The sequence below is a fragment of the Odocoileus virginianus genome, chromosome 22 (genome assembly GCF_023699985.2).
Source record: "Odocoileus virginianus isolate 20LAN1187 ecotype Illinois chromosome 22, Ovbor_1.2, whole genome shotgun sequence".
NCBI classification, from domain to species: domain Eukaryota; kingdom Metazoa; phylum Chordata; class Mammalia; order Artiodactyla; family Cervidae; genus Odocoileus; species Odocoileus virginianus.
In genome coordinates this window covers 49318917-49327659 of record NC_069695.1, presented here as the reverse complement: position 1 = coordinate 49327659, position 8743 = coordinate 49318917, and the positions used below count along the sequence as shown (strand labels likewise).

The 8743-nt window shown below is 40.8% G+C and overlaps 1 long non-coding RNA gene across 1 annotated transcript; it reads left to right on the top strand.

Annotated features, from left to right (window-relative positions):
• The first annotated feature begins 668 nt into the window (after positions 1-668).
• On the top strand, positions 669-8163 carry LOC139030403 (uncharacterized). The gene is made up of 2 exons (XR_011482775.1): positions 669-4204; positions 6373-8163. It is a non-coding gene; the product is annotated as an uncharacterized lncRNA (long non-coding RNA).
• The last annotated feature ends 580 nt before the right edge of the window (positions 8164-8743 follow it).

Here is an 8743-nt window from a genome sequence, read left to right as displayed (position 1 = left end):
TTTATTTGACAGTTCTCTGATGTGATTTTCATGAATGAACTAAAGTAAAAAGTAGGAATTGGCTTATATGTTAAACTGTTTTTAACAATAACCATCCAACTAGGATTGCCAGATAAAATATTGAAGAATTTAAATAAAAAACATAAGTTTTTTCTATTTTTTTCTAAATTTCTGAATTTTAAGAAAACAGCAAATAATTTGGTATATAAGTACACATACAATATTTCAGGGACGTATTTATAAGAATATTTATTGCTTATATGAAATTGAAGTTTAACCAAGTGCTCTGTATTTTTATTTGCTAAATCTGGCAATCCTGAATACATATGTACATACAACTACATACAAAATCAAAACAATCACATTAATAGTCTACTGTTAACAAGGGTTTCCTATGTTACCCGTGAATACTCTTTAAAGTATATTTTTAATAATTTTGAAAGCAATTGCTTTACTTGAAATTACTGAAGTCTTTGCAGATTTCTTTGTCTATAAAATATAAACAGACTTATCTATATATAATCTTGAATGACTTTATCAGTAGCACCAGGAAACAGTGTTGACTTTCACTTTCTACAAGGCCTTCTAGAACTAACACCAAAAAATTATGTCCTCTTAATTATAGGGGACTGGAATGCAAAAGTAGGAAGTCAAGAGATACCGAGTAACAGGCAAACTTGGCCTTGGAGTACAAAATGAAGCAGGGCAAAGGCTAACAGAGTTTTGTCAAGAGAACGCACTGGCAAGAGAACGTCATAGCAAACACCCACTTCCAACAACACAAGAGAAGACTCTACACAGGGACATCACCGGATGGTCAGAATCGAAATCAGATTGACTCTATTCTTTGCAGCCAAAGATGGAGAAGCTCTAGACAGTCAGGAAAAACAAGAATGGGAACTGACTGGAGCTCAGGTCATGAACTCTTTTCTGCAAAATTCAGACTTCAAATGAAAAAGTAGGGAAAATCACTTGGCCGTTCAGGTATGACCTACATCAAATCCCTTATGATTATCCAGTGGAAGTGAGACATAGATTCAAGGGATTAGATCTGATAGAGAGAGTGCCTGAAGATCTACGAATCGAGGCTCTTGACATTGTGCAGGAGGCAATGATCAAGATCACTTCCAAGAAGAAGAAATGCAAAAAAGGCAAAATGGTTGTCTGAGGAGGTCTTACAAATAGCTGAGGAAAGCATAGAAGCTAAAGGCAAAGGAAAAAGGAAAGATACACCCACTTGAATGGAGAGTTCCAAACAATAGAAAGAGAGATAAGAAAGCCTTCCTCAGTGATCAATGCAAAGAAACAGAGGAGAATAACAGGATGGGAAAGACTAGAGATCTCTTCAAGAAAATAGGAGATACCAAGGGAACATTTCATGCAAAGGTGGGAACAATAAAGTACAGAAATGGTACAGAACTAACAGGAGCAGAAGGTATTGAGAAGAGTTGGCAAGAATACACTGAGAAACTATACAAAAAAAGATCTTCATGACCCATATAATCACGAGGGTGAGATCACTCACCTAGAGCTGGACATCCTGGAATGCGAAGTCAAGTGGGCCTGAGGAAGCATCATTACAAACAAAGCTCATGGAGGTGATGCTATTCCAGTTCAGTTTTTTAAAATCCTGAAAGATGATGCTGCGAAAGAGCTGCACTCAATATGCCAGCAAATTTGGAAAACTCAACAGTGGCCACAGGACTGGAAAAGGTCAGTTTTCAACCCAATCCCAAAGAGAGGCAATGCCAAAGAATGTTCAAACTATAACACAACCACACTCATCTCACACCATGGCAAAGTAATGATCAAAATTCTCCAAGCCAGGCTTCAACAGGATGTGAACCGTGAACTTCCAGATGTTCAAGCTGGATTTAGAAAAGGCAGAGGAACCAGAGATCAAATTGCCAACATCTGCTGGTCATCAAAAAAGCAAGAGAGTCCCAGAAAAACATTTACTTTTGCTTTACTTACTATGCCAAAGCCTTTGACTGTGTGGATCACCACAAACTGTGAAAAATTCTTAAAGAGATAGGAATACCAGACCACCTGACCTACCTCCTGAGTGATCTGTATGCAGGTCAAGAAGCAACAGTTAGAACTGGACATGAACAATAGATTGGTTCCAAATCAGGAAAGGAGTACATCAAGGCTGTATATTGTCACCCTGCTTATTTAACTTATATGCAGAGTACTTCATGAGAAATGTCAGGCTGGATGAAGCACAAGCTAGAATCAAGACTGCTGGGAGAAACATCAATAACCTCAGATACACAGATGACACCACCCTTATGGCAGAAAGCAAAGAAGAACTAAAAAGCCTCTTGATGAAAGTGAAAGAGAAGAGTAAATAAGCTGGCTCAACACTCAACATTCAGAAAACTAAGATCATGGCATCTGATCCCATCACTTCATGGCAAATAGATGGGCAAACAATGGAAACAGTGACAGACTTTATCTTCTTGGGCTCTAAAATCACTGCAGATCGTGACTGCACCCATGAAATTAAAAGACACTTACTCCTTGGAAGAAAAGCTATCACCAACCTAGACAGCATATTAAAAAGCAGAGACATTACTTTGCCAAAATGGTCCGTCTAGTCAAAGTGATGGTTTTTCCAGTAGTCATGTATGGATGTGAGAGTTGGACTATAAAGAAAGCTGGGTGCCGAAGAATTGATGCTTTTGAACTGTGGTGTTGGAGAAGACTCTTGAGAGTCCCTTGGACTGCAAAGAGATCCAACCAGTCTGTCCTCAAAGAAGTCAGTCCTGAATATTCATTGGAAGGAGTGCTGCTGAAGCTGAAACTCCAGTACTTTGGCCACCTGATGTTAAGAAATGACTCATCTGAAAAGACCCTGATGCTGGGAAAGATTGAAGGTGCGAGGAGAAGGGGACGACAGAGGATGAGGTGGTTGGATGGTATCACTGATGCAATGGACATGAATTTGAGTAAGCTCTGGGAGTTGGTGATAGACAGGGAAGCCTGGTGTGCTGCAGTCCGTGGGGTCACAAGTAGTCGGACACAACTGAGTGACTGAACTGAACTGAACTTGCTGTTGAGATAATCATGTTCTATCTTTCCAAGTTTTCATTGTGTGAAACCATGTAATACTTGCTATAAAATTTCATATCTATCAGGTAACAAATACACAAAATGTTGCACAGCTAAGTCTTAAACATTTGTTTAATTGATGTGCAATTTTCTTCTTTCTAAAAGAGTTAAAAACAATCTTTTGAGTCAGTTCATGTCCCTACTTCAGAAAAACAATGAACATACTGTATCTAAAAATAATCATCAGATCACCCATCTTAATTTTTATTTCTCATTTTCCTTGACTTCAAGGGAAATATATTATTTTCCAGTTACTGCTGTAACAAATTACACAACCTTAGTGGCTTAACACAAAACACATATACTCTCTTATAGTTCTACATGTCACAAGTCCAAAATGAATCTGATGGGGCTAAAATCAAGATGTCAACAGGGCTGGTTCCTCCTTGGTGCTTCTGGGGAGAATGCATTTTTTTACTTTCTCAGCTGCTAGAGGCCCCTGGCCTTCCTTGACTCATGACCCTGTTTTCATATCACCCCCACTTCCTGCTCCATCATCACACGTCGGAAGACTCAGTCTGATTTTTCTGTTTCTTCTATGTGATCCTACCGACCACATTGGGTTCATTCTGGGAATCCAGAATAACCTTGATCTCAGAATCCTTGATTTAACCACGTCTGCAAAATCTCTTTAGCATGTAAGGTCACACAGTCACATGTCTGGAGAACTCGGATGTGAATCTTTGCAGGAGGGGGCCAGTATTCAGTTAGCCTCAGGGAGGGATTTCCACAGCTGTTCTATGGATACATTATATATACACACACACACATATGTTACAGAGTTCAGGAAGTCCCAGGGTCACGTACAAGCTGGAGGATCAGAAAGGCTGATGATATAAATTGAAGTCCAAGTCTAAAGTCCTAAGAAGCTGGAGTGCTAATGTCTGAAGGCAGGAGGAGGTGGAAGTCCCAACTCAAGCAAACAGCAAATTTTCAGCCTTTCCCTGCGTTTCTGTCCTCCAGATATTAGCGGACGCCCACCTGCAAGGGAGGACAACCTCCTTTACTTAATCTGCTGATTCAAACGCTAATCTCTTCCGGGTGACACCCTTGCACCTGTTCCCAGAAACACCCTCAGAGACTCACCCAGGTATAATGTTTCACCGGCTATTGGGGTATCATTTAGCCCTGTCGACTGGAGACATAAAACTAACCATCATGCTGTCATTCTTCATTGAGTTTAGGGCAGGTTTATAGTTCTAGGTTGGAATCTTTCCTCTAAAGGGTGACCGCACGGCCCCACCCCATGGTCTTCCAGCTATTGAATTCCCTGCCTTTACATAGGACCTGTTTTTGTTTTTTTCCTTCTAGGAGCAAGTAAGATCCTCCTCTTATCCCCATTGCTTTGAAATTTCATAAAATAATTTCTGCTTTATCCTAGATCTTTTTAAAGACTTGGACATTTTTTTTACTTCTATTTTATTTTTTACTTGTGGCCGTGCTGGACCTCCGTGGCTGCTCGGGCTTTCTCTAGCTGCAGCGGGCAGGGGCCGCTCTCCAGGCGCAGGGCTCGGGCGTCTCTTCGTGGCGGCTTCTCCCGCTGCAGATCGCAGGCTCCAGGGCTGGCGGGTTCCAGTCACTGAGGCACGTGGGCTCAGCCATTGTGACTTGGGGGCTTCGGTGTGCAGGCACAATAGTTGTGATACACGGGCTTAGTTGCTCCTCCACAGGTGGGACCTTCCCAATGGAAGGGTTAGAATGGGACCTTCTAACTCTTGTCTCCTGCATTGGCAGGCAGCTTCTTTTCCACTGAGCCACTGAAGCCCTAGTTATTATTACTATTTTTTTAATGTGGACCATTTTTAAGGTCTTTATTGAATCCTGTTTCAGATTTGGGGTTTGGGGGCACAAGGCATGTGGGGGTCGTAGCCCCTCAACCAGGACCCATACCCTCACCCCTTGCCCCAGAAGGGGAAGTTGCAGCCACTGAATCCCTAGGGAAGTCCCACCAAGACATTCTTTGACATTGGTCTCTTCCCATTCATTGTGCTGTGCTGTTAACAGGGGGTTTATTAGTCTTATTTTTCAATCTGTGCGATGTTCTGTTACACCTTGATAAGTCTATTTTCTCTGTTCTCTCGTCCTGGAATTCTTACCAGCTGGATGCTGGGTCTTTATTTTGTAACCTTATTCTTTTCATACTTCTCTCATATATTCTATCTATACTTGTAATTCTCTGAGAGGTGTGCTCCCCTTTATTTTCTAGTCCTTCGAATGCATGTTTTATTTCTGCTATAACCGCCCACCCTGCCCAGGCCCTTTAGTAATCATTCGCATGAGTTGTTTTACGATAGGAGGTCCTGGTAAGGAATACGGAACTAATACGCCACCACCAACTGGAAGAGTTCAGGAAAGGTCAGAAGGAGACACTGCATGTCTGTCCACTTCCCAGAATCCCTTTAGCTAGCATCCATCTTGGCTGAACGAGGCGTGCGCCACTAGGAAAGACTCTGAGTCACAATGATTGGCCAAAGACCACCCGGAAACTAATTCCATCACCATAAGACCCGAGACTGGGAGCCATGCTGCAGACAGATCTCCTGGGTTCCCTTACCCTCCTGCTCTCCACCCGGGTGCCCTGCCCAATAAAATCTCCTGCTCTGTCAGCACGTGTCTCCTCGGACAATTCTTTTCTAAGTGTTAGACAAGAGCCCGCTCTTGGGGCCCTGAAGGGGGGCCTCCCCCTTCCTACAACACTATCATAGTATTAATTTCCCAGAGCTGTTTTGGTTTTATGAATGCTCCCTTTAATGCAAGACCAGACTTTGTTTCATAGAGGAAATATATTCTTGTGTAACTCTGAGAATATATTTTTTTCCCCACTGCTTCCCCTTTCCAGGTTTCTTTGTTTCGTTCTTATCTTTCATATCTGTGGGTGTGTGCTCAGTCAGTCAGTCGTGTCCGACTCTTTGCGACCCGTGGGCTGTAGCCCGCCAGGCTCCTCCTTCTGTGGGATCTCCCAGGCAAGAATACTGGAGTGGGTTGCCATTTCCTTCTCCAGGGGATCTTCCCGACCCGGGGATTGAACCCACATCTCCTGCATTTCTGAGTTTCTTCAAATAAGTAGTGAGCGCTCCTGGTGTATTCCTACTTTAAAATGAGGCTCTACAAGAGTTATCCAGAAGCTCTGTGTGTTTGAGCTGGACTTTTTGTCTTGGAGGTGTCTGGGACACAGACCTATCTTTAATGTTGGCTTTTTTTGTTTGCGTGTTTGTGTTCTCTTTTTTTTTTTTTTTTTTGACTGGCCGGTTTCCTCAGAAAGGAAGACGTGGCTGCTTACGTTCTGAAGGAGGGGACAGAAGACACGTTCCATAATGAGGACTTTCACTTAACCCATTCCCGCCTTCTCAGCACAGGGGGAAGTGTACATCTGTTTCCTGCCAAGGCCCAGCCTGCTGTACTTTCGGCGTTGCTAGAAATCTGTCATCAAGAACCCTCTACTTCAGTGCCTTCCACGAATAAACCTCTGGTCTTCACCGCACATGGAGGGAGGAAACAAGTGTTGAATACGTACAATAGGATACAAGTTATCTACAAATTACTCTGCCCACATCCTATTTCCACATACCTCCTATATGTTTATATAGGCATTCACAATATCTGGAAAAATATACATTGTGCCATTAACAGGGTTATCTCTAGGAAATGGACTGTGGGGAGAAGGAAGAGAGTGGGGACTTCCAGTTCCTAGTTCTTGCAGCTCTACACTTTCCACGGCTTTATCATAATTTTCAGAAACAGCTCCCAGTGTAACTGCGATGTCCATCTAGACTTGGAACCACTGGCCATGATCTGACTTCTAGGTTCCGTCTCATCAGTATGTTGGCTATAATAGGAATTACAGCAAAGGCTGCATGCGTAGATGAAATAAATTCTACAGAAGTCTTCCTGTATGACGTTATGGGAATGTGGGTGGTAGCAAAAAGGAAATGGTAAGCTTGGAATTCATGGGTTTTTTTTTTCATTTGATGCATTTTTGGCATAAAAGGGTCTGACTGGTTATTTTACAGAGTACTGTGGACGTTTAATAGGTATTGATAATTATACCAACAGTCTACCCGTGATCCTAAGCAATGCTGTAGAACATGACGCAACACAGCTTTAAGTTGAGTAAACAATTGTTTAAATGTTCTCTTATACTTAAAATATACATGTGGAAAACCATTGATATAAATTGATTCTTTTTAATATCTATATATCTCTACTTATCTTTATGTATCTATCTATATCAGAATATTTGTAAAAACAAAGAAAGGCGTTAATAACCTGACCACCTTAACACAATGACTATTTTAAAAAATATTTCTTTACATCTGAGGTTTTGATACATTCTCCATGTCAATAAAAGTTCTTACATTTTGTCTGACTTTTACGGTTCTGAAAATTATTTCACTTTTCAATACATGTCACTTTTTTGTACACTGGTTTTTTTTAATAGATAAACTGCAATATGTTTGAAAACTGTTAAATAAAGAGTAAAGTACTACGTTTCTAAGTGTCTGTTGTTACTCTTTCCACCCACTAAAAAAACATTCCATTGCTACTCAAAAAATGTCACTTTTTTTTTCCTGAAACATTGTCAGAAATTCCTGCTATAGTCTTTTTCTTCTCTTAATTCTGTACTAGGGTGGAAGGGAGTGAATATTCCATTATAGACTTTTGTCTTGCACACCATTGTGATTAGATTGTAAGAAACATAATTTTCTTTTTCCTGCATCTCCCAAGAAACATAATTTTTAAGAAAGAAATAAAGCACCAAATACTTTATTTGTAAGCACAGTTAAATCATGTGTGGATCTTTTGTTTCTGGATATGGAGAAGGTAAATAGAGCAGTATTACTCTGTGGCAGGTTCCATTAAGTTTTCATGTGTGCCCAAGTTAGCAAACAATGTCATTTGTTGGTATTCACTGTTAATTATTGGTCTTCACACAAATCCAGGGAATTATTTGTAATTCCTTCAAGCTCGGTCAATATTTTGCCTTGCATTGTAATGCCCTGCAAATTTGTGTATAAAGGAAAAATGCCATATTAAAAAGAATTACTTCAAGACTTTCAGTGAGACTATTTTTTATCTGTTTCTGGCTCCAGTTTGAACATCAGAGTAAGCAGTGCACTGATGTGTTAGTTTTCCATTGTCTGTGAATTAGGTATCCTCTTATGCTTTTGTTTTTATTAGCCTTTAACCCCCTGCGGACTGTGGGCTCCGCCACACCCTAGCTAGTTTTTATTCACAGAGGCACACCTTTGAGAAGAATGCAGGATGTGCTGTCAGTTTTTCCTTGTTATACAATCTCACCATGGAGTAACGATGCTCTTGGTGTTTAAGCAATTGCATAAAGCTATGATGAATAAAGAGTCATTTCTTGTTTATTCTAACAGCAGTGCAATGGTTGGAAATGGCTATAAATGTTCAAATGGAAATCATTCTTGCCAGACTTTCATTTATTGAACGTGCCCTTCAAAGAGATTTTTATCTCAGAGTTCCTTTTTTCTGCTCCCGAACAAGTTGGAGTTACTCAAGATGGCCAAATGGAATGCTTTGCGAGCCGAACTTACCGTGTTTTACTCTCTTTTATCAGATTTTGGTAAGTGTCCTGTCCCACTGTTCCTTTTACCCAGAGAGCCTG